We start from the raw sequence: 18,341 nt of genomic DNA, 5'->3' as shown, positions 1-18,341 counted from the left end.
GCAACCTACTGAAATCGAAAATATGAATTGCACGTATAAATAAAATGTACTTGAACCTTGTCCATGTCTACAGACAGAAAGATAAGTTTTATCCTCTGTTCCAATACTGTAAGAATTTAGACAATGACATGGAAACGATTCTTGATTTTCTGCGATTAACAAAACGGGAAATTTTACGCCAGAGTCTCCTGCTCTTCCTTTCCCTTTTTTTGGGTTTAATTGCTTGTTTTTTTTTTGGGTGGGGGTGTTCAAAGTAATATATTCTGTATACAGGGAATTAATTGCCCCCGTTTAATTTTAAACCATATCACTCTTGTTGTCATCAGGCGAGTTTAAGAATTTAAGAATTGCACTGCCTATTTTTTTTTTTTTAAGTTATCCATGTGCAAATATCTCAATAAATGTGAATGTTTCCTTAATAGCATGTAAAACAATCCCAAAATTAAAAATCTCTGTTTATTTTGCTTTAGAAACAAAACGCTCGCCATTTGTTTGTACAGACTAAGGACTTACGCCTTCACATTAGCAGCCGTAGATTTAAACCCAAATTTTTCCCGCCCAAGTTTCCGCCTCTTTGTGAGACGCAACTTAGTCTGATTGATTTTTAGTCCCTGATTTAGTCTGGACTAAGCTTACGCCTGGACATAGGCCTTTTTGAGAAACGGGCTCTTGGTTTAAAATAATACAGACACATTATTTGTAAAATCTAATAGCTCACCATTATACTGGAATAAGCTTCTACTATGCTCAATATGAAGATGTGTTTGTTTCTGTTTTTCTTGTATTTGAATTATCACCCCTTCCCCGTTTCAAAACCATGCCTCAAATCAAATATTTGCACAAGGAATTTATAAGATTGGACAAAAATAGCTATCTTTTGTGTGCGGATTAAGTATAGTCCAAGTTTCTATCATGCTTTGTCAAATTATTATGTAAAAAATAACTATCAGCAAACACGCTTTGTATGAACACGTGCGTTGGTGAATTTCACCCCTTGACAAAAGTACAATTTGAAGAAAGAATTTTATAATCAGTTTTTTTTTGTTAAATCATATTTTCGGCAAACAGGGCATAGGTCCCCATGTCGGTAACTTTTCCATTTTTAAGAAAACCACACGAACGTACATGTAAAATTTGAAAAATCTTTATATATCACATGTCAAAAATTGCCTTATTATAATACATTTGTTGGTTTGTGAATTACTGATTGTACTATTTACGAGCACAGAGATACAAATACATCACACGAAGGAACACGATTAAAAACTGCTAAAAAAGTTAAATGTTAAACACTCATGTCCAAATTACATATGTTAAACAGTCTGAATAACACTCATTATACACAGATACACAAATAAGCATGATTGCATACTTAGATTTACAAGTTTATATGTCCAGATTTTCAACACGAATGCCCTTCATACATTCAAATGTCATCTCGAGTTTCAATTCGTAATCTGCTATATATAAATTGTATTGATGAGGTTTAAAGCTGCTTATGTTTTATAATTATGTTTTAAGCTCAGATCAACTATGTTTAAATTAATTATTTGGCTTGATAAAATCCAGTACTGTCACAAGTATATGTTCTTTCCCCTATAGTGTTATGGCCCTGCGGGGATTCTGTAACTCACACGTCAAATACGATAAATTCCAAGACCTCAGATTACAGGGTGGGTCCTTTTGCTACTCGTCAAGGTAAGTATTTACTGCGTTATAACGAAACATTTTTTTCTTTTTACCGCTTTGTTAATAAGAAATGTTTGTTTCATATATATTTGAATATGAATAATAGAGATATGATCTTTTTTTCGGTTTTACGTTTTCTCATGATTGGATTTTGTAGAATGTGTTATGTTATCAAATTCGGGGCCATTTTTTAATAATATTTTTTTTTTCAATATGATCCCTTCCAGTGCAGCAAATAAATTGACAGCAGACAAAATAATGTTTCGTAATGTGTAAAACTAAACAAAAACATTGTCATAGTCACACAAAAAATAGTATTATACATGCTGCAACTCATATTGAATCTGACATTCCTAGATATACATTAAGAGACAGAATGAGGCTTTTGTTGGTATGTTAAATGAATAAATAATTGTATTTTGTTGATCAAGGGTGGAAGGGTTTTTACAGTTCTTCCATCTGTAAAATAACGGTTTATTATTTATGACTTCATAAACTTAAAAAATATCGAATGTCATTCAAGTAAATGTATTTACTATCGAATTTAGTCATTGATTTCTTAATAAAACTGCGCGCTGATAAGATTGTATTGCTTTTCTGTAGTGAATAATAATTTCTTGCGAGTACAATTTACGTTTTACCACCCTTTTGCCAAATTATAATTTTGTTTTGAACGCTTCTAGGGGTTACGACACACATGTGCTATCTTTAACAGTTGGACGTTTAAGATTGAGCATTAAATCAATGAAAAGACTACACGTTTACCATGTCAATCTTTCAATTTTATAAATTGCATTTTTAAAAGAATGATAAAATTGTGCAATTTATTAAAAGGTTTTGGTTGAATGCGAATACAAAAGTAGAATGCATATTTGAAATAGTCTAGAATATTGTTGGTTTTGAAATCATTTGTGCAGGCAGTCACGCTCCAAAAATTTCTTGGTGTAAAGATACAACCGTATGCATAAACTTGGCTCACTGTCAAAATCGAAAAATTTGCTACATAGAAATACAACTGGATTTCTAATTTTTTGAAGATGACGTATACCAGTACAATGCTGTTTCTGTTCATCATCTGTCCACTTATACGGGCCGCCCAGGATTACATCCCTGTAACCAGGTGTCCATCGGGAGCCAAGGAATGGAAGGCTCAAGAAGAGAGAAAACAATGCCAAGACCAAACATCATACCTATGTGCAGTGATACAAAACTGGCCGGGTCATTACGGCGAAATTTGTACTCAACTCCAGCGGTATGATCAAGGTATTAAATTGTAACTTTTTATATATCTTAAAATATCTATGTATAACAATGACAATAAATTAAACAAATGTGTTTGCATTAAAAATGATACTTGAGCAACATTCTTTGTAAAGCTCTTTTATGAGTCAGTAGTATCATTTTTATAAGTCCTTTCAGTATTTAGTAAAATAATATGTTAAATTTTGCAACTTTCCCATTATTGGAATTATGTTTAAATAATATTATGGCCTCTTAAAAATAATGATTCTATATACTTCAATTTTCAGATTACAAACTTTATTAAGATATATTAAAATTACAGTGTCAGATAGTGTATAATCTGCTAAAAAGGACAAAATTGCTTGAACTATTGAGACTTAAAAACTTCTATGACGTCACCCATTGTATTTTGTCAACGTTTATTTTCACTATTCAATCAACAGTGGCTGGATATATAAATATCCAACTGATGGGCAGTTGGATATTTTTAATATCCAACAGCCCGTCAGTTGGATATTCAAATATCCAACAGTGCATAAAACAAATAAAAATGACAAAATATTAAAACATGTATTTCCAACATAAATCCAAATTTATAAAATCTTGTCATCCATAAATGTATATCCGATAAGCCACAAATGAAATTTCAGCAGAAATATCTCCTTTTCTTAATTTTGATAGATTTGGGATCACATGTAAACCACTTCCATAAACACTTTTAGACTTCCTCTTTTAACATCGAACCATATCACCCCTTTTCCTTAGTTTTAACAACCGTCTGTTAATTTTCGTCAAATTTCTCATTTGTCCTTTCTCCTTGCAAGTCTAAAATATCATTCAAAAACGGTATTCGTGTCTTTCCCGGTAGTGTAGACCTCTATATAAATTGAATATTCTTAGCGTTAAAAAATTCATCATCTACATTTAAGTCTGCTCAGTACAGCGGAATGGTTTACTATAACATGCGCACCTGTTCACTCGTCCATGAATAAAAGGTGTGTTTGGTTAGGTTATTGTGTATGTGTATAGGAATCTCAAATGAGCTTGATGCTTTTGTATTACAGCACAGTTGGATATATAAATGGGTCAATGCTTCTTGGAGGTTCAATGGGGGGAATTTTTTAAGTAAGAAAAATAACGAGATAGTGTTGAATAGTTTAGAGAAAACATTCCTTCCGAGGGCCGAAGGCCCGAGGAAGGAATGTTTTCTCTAAACTATTCAACACTATCTCGTTATTTATCCATTACATCACTCACGATAGTTACTTACATGTATTTATGTTTTATCGTGATTATCTTTGGAAAAGTTTTATGATTGTAATCTTTAGAGTTTTTAAAAATGTAGCAAAATGTAAACTTTTGGGATGACGTTTTTAGGATACTGTGCTGTTTTAAATAACCAAAGTCACAACTTAAATTATGTGGCATGTGAAGCTTTAGAAGGATGTCCAAACCGTTCATACACCTTTAATGAATTGTATAATTGTAAGTACATGTACGTTCAGGGTTTTTTTTTTTAAATAATTTCATCATTTGTGACTTAAAGTCACTTTAACTTAAACATTTTAACTTCAATCTTAGGATATGTTTCCGAATGAGTCCAGCTAATGAACAAAGGAGCTTTGAATTACTGGCATGGTTTACATTTTAGAGAATAGGAGCTTGTTAATCGCGCACATGCATCATTTTGTTTCTCATTTTATCAATTTTGATGAAAAAAGTTACAACTGCATTCTGTAAATCTGGTGATAATTACTGTTCACATTGATGATCATGGTTTTTTTTTGTCCACCACCACAGGGCCTATTTGTTTTGGCGATTTCTATGGAGGTAAAAGGTAACTTGCAATCTTTATTGGTATTAGTTGAATAATACATAACACAAAAAATGCATAACACAAAAGACCATTGATAACGTTGGTGAATTTAAATTTCAAAAGGAATCATAAACATTGAGTCATTAACCAAAAAAAAGTGAAATCTCGGACATTCATTTTAAAGCATCAGAAACAGCTTTCGTTTAGTATTCATATGAATCTCGTAACCAATTCCATTATAATGATAATTTTTATTTTATTTTCCGACCATCCCAACAAACAAGTGTTTCCAATATGAACAAATCGACGTTTTTGTAAGCATTGTATAAAGTAATTATAAACATATATTAAAGGTGAAAGTAGTAGAACATACTTCAACAGCAGTTCTCTTGATTTTCTTTTAAAGGACAAGTAGATATTTAAACAATTTCTAAAATATGTTTACCGCCTATGGACAAGGATATTCTGTAAGCCTACTATTTATTTTGTGTTTTAACCTATATTTTATGATATTATTTGCGTTGCATGTTCACTTGGACTTTTATTTGTATGATTTTTAATATGATTATCAACATCAACTAATATTTAAAGAAAATACCGGTATTTTGTCATTATATAATTCTTTAAATGTATGAATTTATGTAATCTTTGATTACATGCATTTTTTAAGCCTTTATGCAATTTATTTGGAAGTTAATACTTCCAAGATCACACATCGAGACACATTTTGTGTTTGTTCAGTATGTTATTCTGATATTTACCCACAAATTTTAACCTTCCATATTTCCATAAGAAGATTGGGATTGTTCAAATTAAACATCTTATCTCTATGAAGAAGGGTGGAAAAAATATTAATACATTTATTGGTTTATCCTGAATGCATTTTAACCGACATTTGAAAGCCTTTATAGTCGGAAGTTTGGTATTGTTCCTTAGAGAGCAATATAGATCATTGACGATGTCTTTTCGCTTGTCATATTAATGACCACTCACTCAAATTACACAGTCTTAAAATCCTATTCTCTAAATGGTTGTGTTGTTATTCTCAGTGCTATTTTGTTTCAGAACCACGTCATCCCAGATAGAGACAAAAGTGCAAGAAATGACTACATCGATTGTTATGTAAGTATCGTAAACTCAGCTATGTTAAGGGCGTCCATACAAAAATAGCGATATTTATCACATAAAATGTTAGCCTTTGAACAATCTTGGTATTCTACTCCAAACTTTTGTTAAACAAAGTGATATTTTATCGATTATACAAATTAAATAATTTGTTATCGGATGAGCAATTTTTGAGTCTCTTGGGAATACCCTGTCACGTGATACTGCTAAAAATAGATGAACCACGAAGAATACGAAAAAATGCAAAGTGCAAGGGCATAACATAAACAAATATAGTTATTTCTGTTTCTAACTTGTAAAATGAACCTTCAAAATTTCGAAAAGTGCTGGGAGCTTAAAATATTCAAGTAAGAACAATTATTAAATTCAATGTAAACAGTGTATGAACAGCAATTTACTGGGATTTCCCGCAATTAACGCTTATTTATATGAAATGCGTAGCGACTTCATACAGCTCCCAGCACTTTTTAATATAATAGGGATACAATGGTAAGACATGGAAATTTTCAATATATTTGATCAAGTGTATGCCCTTGCACTACTGCATTTTATCTGACCCACTTCACTTTCAGCGTCATTTGCGTGAAATTCAAACGCAACACTGACTAAGATCATGATTTTAATTTTCATTCTTTAAATAATTTAACGCTGTGAATTTCACTAAAATAATGTTAAAATGTTGTTTCTGTTCACACCAATCATCATTATAAAATTGTTGAAATTGGAAAACAATAATTTCATTAGTTGCCTTTATTGGGGGGGGGGGGGGGGTGTAAGTGTTAAGTTTGTAATTTACACATTTATGTTTCATAATAATTTTTGTTATACCCCTGTAAAACAGTTACTATATAACTCTATACGAAAAAAAGTCCAGCATTTTGACTGTTGGACTGGAACTGTTAGATAGAACTGTTAAAATCGACTGTTAAAAAAGACTGTTGACCGGTGACGTCACATTCCGGGAAAACGTGTTATTGATTAGAAGGGGTATAACAAAACAGTTGTTGACTGTGTCTCGGGCAACAGTTGATCTGTCGGACCGGCTCGCAAACTGTTGCCCGCGGCCTTCGGCCTTGGGCAACAGTTTGCGAGCCGGTCCGACAGATCAACTGTTGCCCTCGACCCCAGTCAACAACTGTATAATGTTACTATGCTGGTGAATAAATTATTTTAATGTATAATCAGGTTTACTTGTAATCATAATTGATATTTTAGTACTAATTAAAGAAAGCAAGAAGAAACAATATATCAATATTATCAAGAATTTATTTTGATAATCAACTTTACAAATACTATAGAGATTGCTTTTCTGTGACAAACTGTTCAACAAGACTAGTGTTTTCTGATTTTTAGTATTTTTCAGTCATAATGTGTAATTTATGGAAATTGACAATTCTTCTTGCACACTACATTTTCTTCTCTTCTGTCTTTTTGATATTAGGAGGTAGTCCAGTTGATAAGAAAACCAATACCTGAAATGATGAATATATATCAATTTCAAATTTCATTTCAATAGATATCAATGCAAATTATTATTAAAGGTTACATTAGTATCATTATCAATATGATATTAAAAACAACAAACTATGCATGAAGTTGAAGTTAGTGAGTAAAAGAAATATTTATATACATTTGTAGTACCTACCTTTTATCAACATCCCAAGAAGTGTTTTCAGTGGACCATCTACTGCCTAAGTAACCCTGAAAATGAATAATGTGTCATAATTAGCAAGCTATTGTGTTAAAGATAACATGAAAATGAAACATTACTCTATTATAGGGCATATTAATGGCGGTTTCAGTTGTAGTGATATTACAACAGGCATATATTAAATCAAATGTTTATTCTTTAAAATGTGTGGAAATTCAGTTTGAACACACTTTAATTTTGTCTTAAATAAAATTAATTAGATCTTCATAAAAGAAGGCTGAATAAAATAACACATTTCGATTTACTTAAACAACATTACAATCTTGTCTATAATCATTCCAGATCCTCACAGTAATCTTTGTAGTGCTAGCACATACAGTGTTTGTCCATGGCCTTTTTATTGTGTACTTTGAACATGGAGGAAATGCGATCCAATATTATCGCGATATGAGACCAGTAAAAACCTACAGTGAGCCTCAATGTTCTTTATGATCAAAACTAGCGAAACGCAGAACAATTACTTTGCCTGACTGAGTCACCAAACTGATGTTTTAACACAATATTACATGAAAAACAAATGTAAACAAGTAAACAAAATCAAAGCCGAGGAATTTCACTTCGTTTCCGTTCCATCCAACAATATTAAATAATATAAAACAATATCTAGTGGAAATACATATAAACCCTACCTTGTTCAGTTGAATCCTATGCCGATTTCTGTCCACGCTGGTTGTAAATGAGTTAAATTCCAAGATATATCACTGAAGTCCACATGTTTATTCTGATCACAGCTGCAAGCGCCGATGTGACGTAGTCAGCCTCGACACGTCATCAGACGACTTAGGAATTTCATGATTTCGCGAGATATAAAGAACAGTTTATGATTTTATTTCAGTACACCTTTCTTGAACCATTCAAACCCAATAATTAATCATATTCATTTTGGTAGATGTTTGTTAATAACCGAAATACCCATATCTCGTAAAATCTCATGAATAAGGGGCGGGGCTTATGCAAATTTTTCTAAATCACACGTGGTAGAATTCTTAGACCTTCCTTAACATAGCTGAGAAACAGTTCAATCTACGCTTTGCAAAAAAATACATGAAGTGCTTTTTGTGCAATGTTAAGGTCAACCCAAAGGGAAAATGAAACTTTTTTGCTATTTTTCTTCGATGACCTTTCTACGACGTTTCTTTTTTCAAAGCATGACTAGCTGCATTATAGGGCAATCAAACCACGACATGCAGACATATTTTAATGTCAAAACAAAAATTAACAAATCCAAAAACTACAAAGGGTAATGTAAAAAATTATGGTTTCTACCAAAAGATGGCGGTTGATTCAAATTAATTTAACTTTTGAAAATTATAGATTTTTTTCAAACAATTCTTATTTTTAAACAATAACAAATACACTAACTACATAATTATTCACATAAGTGTATAAGGTTTTTATGATACAAGTAAACATAGACATTTTCATACAGAGTGTTTGACGATATATCTTTCTTATATGTAAAATATTTTTCAAAAACATCACTCATAAAAAGATTACGAAAAGGGTTTCAAAATTGTTCAAATATAATCTCACTTTTAGTACAATAATATATTGCCTAAGCTAACATGTACAATGTACGCTCTAACCCTTTGCGCTTCACTGTTAGGTAACATTATCTTGGGGGCTCTTTATGGATTATAGTTATGATGTAGACCAATATAGGTTAGCATAATACATGTATAGTAGCACAATATTATGAGACACCAGTATGTACATAAGTATAACTTTCACTTTTAAAATATTTAAGTGATTTCCCTTTGCCAGCATACTCGATATTTAAGTACGCTTATCATCGTTATCTATCCTATCGCATTTGTACATTTGCATTGCAAAAGTTGGTTTTTCATGTGTCAGACTTGCAATATTGAGTTGACCCCATTTTGACCCTGTGACAATTTTGTATTAAATTGTATTACATGTAAGTAAGTGTAAAGATTTAATTATCATGTTTATATGCATGAGTAATGATAGGAAGGAAGTCCGGCCGGGGTCCTTTTTTTTTAAATTTATTATAATGCATCAAATGCAATGTAGGCCATGACCATATGGGATTGTACTGACCCCATGAAACAAGTTAATGCAAAATATCTTCTAATGTCATTATGATGCATCACATGGTGAAAAGTACATAACCCCCAGGTGTTGTCTTTAAACACCCCCCCCCCCCATTTTTGAAATACGAAATGATGATATACTGTATATTTTGATAACTTTTTGGATCCCCATCCCTAAATCATATTTATTCTTGCTCTTTTGGTCATTGCACATCAAATGGTACATAGGTTATGCCCCTTGGAGACACCCTGACATTCTAGAACTAGAAATAATAAAGTATTTTATCTTAGTCATATGAAGTGGTTGGCCCATGTGGGTAACTCCTAGCCTAATGATGACCCTGCTTCGTTTAGGACACTTTACAATTGCCCCAAATAGGCGACTACGCATGCATATAACCTTTTGTTTATCTAAAGGAATTTAGTAATTATCAAAATGTAAATGTGCATTGGAAGAGAAAAAGCAATCAAGGTATGATTTAAAATTTGCTAATGTACACATGTAAGGATGTCAGAAAACTGAATCTTTAGAACCAGGTGTAATTGGGGGGGGGGGGTGGATGTGAAGGATAAACATTTAATTTAAATCATCTATTGTTATTGATCTTAACTTGAATATTAGTTACTGATCCCCAGGTAGAAATATGACTTCTGATCATATCTAAAGAAATAAATTTTTTATTATTTCTTTTTAAGACCTCAAATTATAATTTGATTTTAATAAATCATTCAACAATTAAGAAATAAGAAAAATGTAAATGTATGATTTTTTTTAAAGTATAAATAAATGCAAGGTTATTTTTATTTCATTTTATCTATAGCTTAAGGAGGGGTACATGAAGCAATAAAATTTCCAGGGGGGAAGGGGGGGGTCGCGACAGATATTTGAGTTTGTTTGGTGGGGGTGTAGGGGAGGGGTTCAAGTGATATATTTAGCAATTTTTTAATTAATTAGAAGACATTTGAATTTTGGAAGGGAAATCTGCCCCCCCCCCCCCCCCCCTCGACCCTATCTCTAGATTTCTGCTACTTTTTGACTACCCAGATTAAATTTAATTTTTCAAAACTCTCTGGATAAAATCTAAATCTTTAAATCCTTTTTGCGCATCTATAGGAAAGTCCCTTTTATATCACAAGAAGTGACCTGTCTATTTATTAAATCATAAGAGGAGTTCTGGGATGTAGGGTATTTTTCTTTTGAGTGATAAACTTCAATTTTCTGCTATCATTTTACTCCCTGGATGAAATTTAAATTTTTAAAACATTATGAAAGTTAAATTTTTAAAATAGTCATAGTTTTTTGCCCACCGATCCCCGTGATAAGAAATATCTAAAACCTGATCAAACTTCATAATAACACGCCCAATTATTACATTTTAGAAGATCATTTGGCTACTGCAAAAACAGTTTTTTAAACCAGATTTTTCATAAAAAAAATCTTTTTTTGGGGGGGCCACCAAAAGACCCCCAGGACAAAATTGAAATTTCTGAAACCTTATTGCGAATCTATAGGACACCCCAAAACATATTTCAAGAGATTATTTGTCTATTGTTGAATGTGTAGGAGGATTTCGAGGAAGAAGGTTGTTTTTGGCGGAGGGGGGGGGGACGCCATTTTTACCAATTATTTGACCCACAGAGAATTTTTGAAACCTTTTTACAAAACTACATGACACTCCCAATCAAACTCCAAGAGTTTAGTTTGCTTGATTATAAGATGTAAGCAGTTTGAGGAAGTAGTAAATCGTGACAGACGAACGGACAGACAGACGGAACAGGGTAACAACAATATACGCGAACTTTCTTTAGAAAGTGCGGGTATAAAAATCGACATATGTTGAAAAATAAGATTTACATTTGTACGATATATATCAAGTTTTTATAAAATAAAAAAGTTATATGTACATTGTACATGTATCAGAGAAAAATGAAAAAAAATCCTTGCATTGATAATCTACATTACATCATCGAAGATACACAGAAACGTAATCTATACATATATATGCCCGTGATTTTATCTGGCCCACACATATCAAAGGGTTTCACTACCATCTTTCAAAGTCTGTGTCTGTTTTAAACCCTTGGTATACATCTGAGGGACTGTCCACAACTGATGTTGACTATTAAAGCAAAGGTGGAAGACTAAGAGATGTCAAACATGTTTATTCTGATTTTATAAAAACATAGATGATTTCTTTTGATCGTCAATATTGTAAGCTTTTTTTTTTAATTTGGGCATTTTTTAAACAAATATATCATTTTTCGTGTTTAGTGAACCAGACGTGGAACTTGGGAATTCCGGGCTGATAATTGGTGTTGTTTTGGCGATTCTTCTTATCCTCATTTGCTCGCTGGTTGCTGTGTTCATCTTGGATAAAAGATTTAAATGGGAACTAATGAAGAGATTAAGGTCATGTGTACGAGGTAAGCGCATTGCTCATTTTAAGGATACACGTTCAACGCCTTTGTTTTCGCAAATATCGGTATGCATCATAACTGTAAAAATCTGACTTGATGACATGTGTAACACTGGGGTTTTTAACTTATTTTAATTGTTATCTGTCCTGAAAAAAAAATTAATGATAACTCGCTTAATTTTTCTCACTCAAGGAAAACCCGGGATATTACTGTGTATTTGGGTAACGAATGGTTAGATTTCTCGGTTATTTTAATAAATATGAGGGGTGTCAGAAAAGTGACTGTCAATTGAAAATAAGTATGTAAAAAATCATATGAATTTGCTTTTTAAACAAAAAGAGATATAGCGATTATTACTTTGCATGAATTAGATTTACGGAAAACCATTTCATATTTCCACGACGCCACCTGGCGTCAGACAAACCTATTACTCTTTTTCAAAGAAAACACCTTTCAGTTTCACACTTTTCAAGTCATTAAACCCATTTAAAACCATTTATAAAATGCACGTTTATATCATCATTTGTCAAGTTTTAGTACAATGTCTTTTGCGGTATATCGTAGATCATTTAGGTCCAGAAATATTTGTCCACGCAGTTTTGACTTTAGAGTTAAGGGAAAAAAAGCGAAATCCATTAGTGCATGATCCGGGTTGTAAGGGGGTTGGTCTTTAAACGGATGTGATTCTAATTGTAAACCTTTGTTCTAAAAAAAGTAATAACAGCATCTAAGAACGATGGTCTCCATCGGGGATTTTCCTACGTGCACACAAAATTAAATGAAGTGAAACTTTCACAAAACAACCCTCAGAATTCATTGTAATGTCATATGAAATATCTTTTACTTTTATGCGCTTAAACGGTACATTTTCTTGATAAGGACAATTGTGGACAAAATATAATAAAAAACAATCTGGCATGCTCCGGGAAGCATAATTACCTTATCAAAATAATAAAGCTGTATATTTTTATGGTGCATTTAAAAAATACAAATCTTGACATATTTCTTTGAAAATACGTCAAGCTTTTTTCTGAAAAGTTTCGCTGGTATCATGCGAATAGTCCGCTCACGATCGAAATTGTCCGCAAACTTTTCTAACAACTCTCGTAGATGGCAGAGTTAGTACGTATTGAATTTACCTCAGCTCGCGATCAGGGCTAGGTTGAGGACCTAGTCAAATATATTAACATGTAAAGTTAACGGACTGCTCGGCCTTGTTATAGGTCTCCCGTTTTAAAAAGAAATGCTTCATAGTCATGATTGAATTGATTGTTTACAAAATGTCAATTACTAAAATTATCGTTCTTGCACTTACTATTTAGCTTCTTAAAGCAAGAGATAATGTTTCGCCATATATAATATAAGATCTCTATTTTGTCTCTGTGCTAGACTTTCGTTTCGATGCCCTTCAAGCTTTCGCAATTGAATTTTAATATCACAACTCTTACTGGCCTTGAATTGACCACTATTGATTTTGAGAGGGAAAAGTTGAACATTTTGGATAAAATCACACCCTAACTGCCCCGTCCCTTTTCCATATCGTTTTGCCTTAAGGTGGATCACCACACCCTGAAATATTTTCTCAGATCAGCAGAAAATTACATGATTATGATGAATATCATAATGGATAAGAAGTGTTTTTGTCAAATAGGCAAAAAATGTGCGATTTTTGATGAAAATTTACATTTTCAAAAATGTGATTCGGTTAACATGAACAAAAGCTCCAGGCGGATTCGAACTCATGATCTGCGGTGCAGAAGCCCAATACTTAAACCACTAAGCTACGACGCAATACAAACCACTCGAACAATATAAACAGTTTAACAACCCATTTAAATTGCCATCTTGTGACGTAGTGTCTTAAAAAGTATAAGTGTAGGTGAAGTGAGGTACCTTAAGCTATATATGTTTTAAGTATATTCATACCTGAGTAGATCATCAATTTTTTCAGAAAAAATTTCAGGTAGATGAAAGTTTTCGCGCATTCAATTTGTGTGGATATTAAACATGTTTTAACCATTTTTAAATACATGTAGATTAATAGATAAAAGTTAAATAAACCAAATTAACACGAATGATACGTTATAAGAAACTAATCATTTAGCAACTTTTTGAAAAGATATCTTTCTATACTACTAAATACTAATATGACTGCAGAAGTTTTTACCTTATATTTTATTTTATTGTGCAAATAATAGTACATTTGTTAAAACGGTATCTTCTAGAATTTTACATATTTCAAACTGTCCATTTTAACAGGCAGAAACCATTCCAGGACCGAACAAACAAGGAATAGAGGTAAAGATTTGAAAAGAAATATCCATCATGTTGGTAATGCATTTACTTTATTTTAACTTTCTTTGCTTTAATGTGCTTTGTTTGCAAAACTTCGAAAAAGCGTTGTGAAAAATCCCTTCGCCAAAAAAAACCAAAAAAAACAACACCATAATATAACACGCCTTTATGCCGCCACTGCAAAACATTGTTGCGATATTACTACGCCACTACGCTACAAAAAGTTTAAACAATATTATACTACTCGCTACGAAAGTTTGGAGGTGTATAGGAATCACCATGTCCGTCCGTCTGTGCAATCGTGTCCAGTCCATATATTTCTCATGGAACAACATTGGAAGTTCTTACTTCAAACAAAGATTGCTTATGACCTGATGATGTTTTTGGCCAAAGGCCATGTGAGCAAGTCATTGGAAAGAAAAAGTTCATAATTCATACTCGGTCTAATCCTTCCTTATTGAGAAACATAATATATGTTCATTCTCTACATCTACATAAGATTTCCTATGAACCGAGGGTGTGTCATGATTTTGGCCCAAGGTCATTTGAGCAAATTGAAGGTCACTGAGAGGAAATGTTCATAATTTGTGTCCGTTATATTATAAATGTTTCTTATAAAGAATCATTGAACGTTCTTACTTTAATTTACACAAAGATTGCCTATGATTCGAGGTTTTGTCATGATTTTTACCAAAGCTCTTTCTGATGGATAAACATTGGACGTTCTTACTTCATATTAAGACTGCATATGACTTGAGGGTGTCGCATTAATTTAACCAGGTTTAGTTGGGATCAAGATCATTGTTTAAAAATGCATAATTCCTGTATAGGTAACATCTTGTAACGGAAAATAAAATGATTAGAGGCTCACATTTAATGATCTATAAATATGTCCCTGGCTTTTGTCATTTTTACAAGCTCAAGGTCACTACAAGAATGTAGAGCATCCATTATTTTCCAGAAGAGAAAAACCTGTACCTGAGTTACTATATTTTTTTAAAGGGGGGGGGGGTCATTTGAGAGCCTTTGCACAATTCCTCTAGTAATATCGCTGTTACACTTCGGCGTACTAAGAAACCTTCATTTAATGTTCGATTGCGTTCCCACAACTTCATACATCGTCGCTATAAGACAGCTTTATAAAAATCTTCATGTCGTCGCACGTCATTGAGAAAAAAAAGACAGCTGGACGACGCTGTGACATATTTTGTTAATGGGAGTAAGTTTTGTTTTTAATTATGTTGCGAAGTATTTTACAATTGTTTTACTCAAAGGATTGTGCAAAAGTGAGAAACAATAGGAGTTTTTTTAGAACTGCTATACAAGTAGCATGATGACGTGTTGTGCAACAGAATATTTCTTTTTTAAAACGCTGTCGGAATTTTTGCAACTGGAGCAATCCTGATAGAAAGCATGAAGTTTTAAATATCATTCATGGTTTTCGTACCTTAAGAATGTTAATTTTCCATATAATTTTTTTTCTCATACAGGGGTCAAAATTAATAAAAGATAAGTTTTAATTTTCGGTAAATTGCATCTAAATTGTTGTATTATTATCAATTTAAACACACGATAAGTTAAATACTCCTGAATAAACGCAAACAATAATCATAAAACAAAATACACCGTTTATTATACTAGAAGCAATCCAGAGGTTAAAATATATTGACGACGAACATTAATAATCAAATTTAATTTTGTTTTTATCACAGAGAGTCAAGAAGATGATCCAATTAATTCTTTGCTGGACACGAAAGGTTAGTTCTTAAATTGAACTTTTAACCCATAGTCAAATTGCTCTAAAATGTTTATATCTCATAAAGAATGTTGTTTTTTTTATGATAAGATAAGCGTTTAAAACGTATGAATCTGCTGATTTTTTCATGCGTAACCTTTCTTGTTTAAATAATTATCAATTACTGATACTTACGTGATATAAAAAAGAATGACCGTTTTATATTACTTAAATAGATTGCCATGACATCGCTTTTCAATTATATATGACATAACGCTGTGTTTTGCGGTCATTGCATTATTTTGCAATGAAATGCCTTATTATTTCTTAGATAGTACACCTTGTGTAAAAAAAAAATAAAATTGAAGTGATAAGAATGACTAGGACCGATGAAAAAATTTCACTGCATTTCTATAATGTTTCTTTTAAAAGCATAAGCATAATGACAAAATATGTCAATGATTTTGAAATTAGCAAAGAAACTTCCATTCGTTCCTAGAGTACTAGAGTCATTTTATCACACAATAGCGATAATTTTGAGACAAAAGACACGATCAATGATAAACCACAGTAATATATTCTTGCAGTGCATTATGCAAGGATGTTTTGCAGCGTTTATTAAAAGCCATTTTACAACTGGTGCACGAACACTTTTCAACACTTTGCGATCAGTAATTATTGATGTCTCGCATTCGTTCCACGCGTTTTAGTTGTCACATCAAGTCTCTTTAGAATAATGGACATACACATTATTCATCATCAGGTCAGACGCGACCGAATGCAAACCACGGTTTTTTTTCAATACAACGTACGAACATTAGTACATTGTACAAAAGTCATTCAATGTTTTGTCTACTTGCAAGAGTAATACACGATTTTTCAAAGGTAGTTTGATGAATCGCAGTTGTCTCTGTCTTTTTTTTTTGCAACCATGAAACTGTTGCTTAAAATCCCCTTTCACAATTTCGCAAGAACAGAAGCGACAAAACATTCATGAACATAAGATATGGTTCGTAAATTGTTGTACAATTAAAGCTTGTGTTGTTGTAAGATTTTTCGATAGGATAGCACGAAAAACCAAATGATCGGACGATTGATCGTGCGCCAATGCGACCGGATGAGCGACGCTCGTGTTTTACTGTAACACTGCTCGTATGAGTGAGAGGGGATACACATGTATATTCCGCCCGTACGGACACTCCTCAGTAGACATAGTTAAATGCAAGAGAAGATACCGCCCAGGAAGATGAGAAAAGCAACATCCAAAATTAGAATCATTTGTGGCCTGAAACAAGTTTTAACGGGATGTTTCGCACCTAAACATGTTTCGCCCAGAGATGTTTTGTTTATCGCACCGCAATGTTTCGCATCGATTACATGCGTAAATATGAATGGTGTATGAAACATATACATGTAAATTTGAAGTAAAGGATCCAAAACCCGTTTGTGTTTTATTTTGAGTTTAAAATAGGCCTGTCGGCATTTTGCTTATCGTCAACTGCAAATGTTGATTATGTTAACTGCAATTAAACAACACTTGACTTTTAACTGATCTACTACCGCACAATTATGGTTTGTAATACACATAAAAAGACTGGACATTTAGGTACGAGATGTTAGCTGCACAGTAATAGCTATTACATATAAGTAAGTTAGTAATTTGAACAAAGTTTACACTTTTTAATGAAATGATTGTTAGAGAAAACACTGTATGCATTAATGCATATTTTGATGATAACAATTAATACAAAATAGTACTTTCAATTGTAACTTTCTTTTTCCGACAGGCTAAGGCAAAGCTAGATATGGCAAACCAATTTTTAACGTTGGCGCATTTAGTACATGTATTACTTATCTTTTTACTGGGTGGAAGTAAATGCGAACTTTACCATATTTAGAAGAAATATACGAGTTTAAACATATTATCTATAATTGATAATGAGTTATAATTAATGAATATATAGGAAGAATAATAATATTAAACCCCACTTTACCATAAAAATAAAATTGTGGTTAAATGATGGATGCACAGGGGTAAAGTAAAGTTTAAGCAGATACTTTATGTAATTAAATAAGCTACACCATGCCAACTATATATAATAAAATTAACACTCCCTAATTTTTCATTATAAAAATACAGGTAATTCTCAAGTGAATAACAGGCTATAATTGTTATCACAATTTACATCCTCTTACTATAAACCTAATAAAACGACAAGCATATGGCGGTTCATGTTTAAAGCAAATAGTATATAC

This window comes from Crassostrea angulata, chromosome 6 (assembly GCF_025612915.1).
Source record: "Crassostrea angulata isolate pt1a10 chromosome 6, ASM2561291v2, whole genome shotgun sequence".
Taxonomy (NCBI): Eukaryota; Metazoa; Mollusca; class Bivalvia; order Ostreida; family Ostreidae; genus Magallana; species Magallana angulata.
Note: the sequence above shows the minus strand (reverse complement) of the source record.